The sequence below is a fragment of the Capsicum annuum genome, chromosome 11 (genome assembly GCF_002878395.1).
Source record: "Capsicum annuum cultivar UCD-10X-F1 chromosome 11, UCD10Xv1.1, whole genome shotgun sequence".
Taxonomy (NCBI): domain Eukaryota; kingdom Viridiplantae; phylum Streptophyta; class Magnoliopsida; order Solanales; family Solanaceae; genus Capsicum; species Capsicum annuum.
Window position 1 is genome coordinate 14109365 of NC_061121.1, and position 1918 is coordinate 14111282.

General features: G+C 26.1%; 1 non-coding gene across 1 annotated transcript; it reads left to right on the forward strand.

Moving 5' to 3' along the window:
- The first annotated feature begins 546 nt into the window (after nt 1-546).
- TRNAN-GUU lies at nt 547-620 on the forward strand. Its single transcript has one exon. It is a non-coding gene; the product is annotated as a tRNA-Asn (tRNA).
- Nucleotides 621-1918: the final 1298 nt, after the last annotated feature.

Here is a 1918-nt window from a genome sequence, read left to right on the forward strand (position 1 = left end):
AAATGCAGGATGTCCACAACCAAAAACTAAAGTGAAGATATAATCTGGCTAATAGAAACAAGGCTTATGTTGCTCGAACTTTTTAAAAATATCGATAGATGTGTACGTTGGATATTCTAAAAAAATGTATTTTTGGAGAATTTGATATGGATGCCGCAACATTTTTGAAGAGTCCAAAACAATATAACCAGCAAGTCACTACAATCAAACCTTTCTATGATTGCATGCTGAAATATTTTTTTTTGATTGTTACAGCAAAATTTTACTGCAGAGATTGTATTATATAATATAACATGAAAATCAATTACAAAAAAAATTTGGCAGCTATAGTAACGTTGTTATAGAAAGGTCTTATTGTATGGTCTTCAACCAAGTTTTTAAAAGGCTGTACAGTGAAATAGCAAAGGACAACCCGGTGTACTAAAACTTATGCTAGAAGTCGGAAAAGAATCAGATCAAAAGTGAACTATTCATATAATGATATATTGGTGGGCTACTTCTAGTTTAAGAGATTGAAATTATTTCTTTTTGATAATGCTGACATGCGCTGGAATAGCTCAGTTGGTTAGAGCGTGTGGCTGTTAACCACAAGGTCGGAGGTTCGACCCCTCCTTCTAGCGTTTTTTTTCCTTTCCTCCTTTTTAGTTTAAAATAAGTAATTTAAAAAAAAAAAAAATTCCTCAAACGTTAAGAGTATTTTCCTCATGTGCACCATTTAAATACAATATTTTTTTAAAAATTAGATAGTCATACTTAAAATTTTCTGTGTCAATGATATTTGTGATGATTAATATAACTATTTTGGTACTTTATTTTGTAATATAATATATTTGTTATTATAGAAAGGTAATTTTTCAAAGAGTGTATTGTTATATTAAATGTCATTATTGTTATAAATAGAATACCGCTATAAACAAGTAAAATGTAATATGAAACTTGATGCCGAAAAAAATCAGGCTGCTATAATAAAATATCATTATAATAAAATAACGTTATAGAAAACTCTTGTATATTGTAAAGTTTTTATAAAATAATTTACTCATAATATTACTAGTGTTAAGTTCTTAAAAATCACTTAACAAAATGATGAAGAAAAACCTTGGAATAACTCATAAAATTATCATCATAATAAAAGAGGTGAAGATGAGGTGCAAGTGTGACCGAGGATGAAAATGACATAATTAATGTAGAATATCACTATTCAAAAGTTTTTCATACTTTTCATTAGAGAAGTCGCTAATAAACTTATCGTCTGTTTGATCAAACTTTTAAAGTTTGCTTATTTTGAGTTTTTTTTAGAAGTGAGTTTAAAAAAAAATACTTTTGCCAAGAAATATTTTGTGTTTAGCCAGCAAATTTAAAACACTTTTTAGCAGCAATTAGTAAGTGTATTTTTTTCAAAAGTATTTTTTCAAGAAAATACTTTTAAGCAAAGACTATTTTTTTAAGCTTATAGAAACCTGTTTTTTTTTTTCCACTCCTCAAAAAAACTTATTTTCTTTGTAAAATTTAATCAAACACCTTATTTTTTCAAAAATTAATATTCCCTCTGTTTCATAATAAATGAATTGTTGGATTTTGACATACAGATTAAGGAAAAAGTATTAAAGACATAAATTTAACATAACTTTCTATTTTTACCCAAAAAAAAAAAAGTTGACCTTGTAATATCTTTTAAAAAATTAATTGGTTGTCAAAACATAAGAGTAAATTTGAAAAAAAAATTTAATGATTTGAAACACCAATAAATACCTTAATAATTCACTTAATCCGAAATGAAGGGAGTAATTTTTTATTTTTTTTAAGTAAGCACTTTGGGATGGAGGAGAGGGGAATAAAGTTGACCAAATAAACTATTTTTTATTTTTTTATAGTAAAAAAATTGACCAATCAAAATATTAAATATTAGATACCAAAT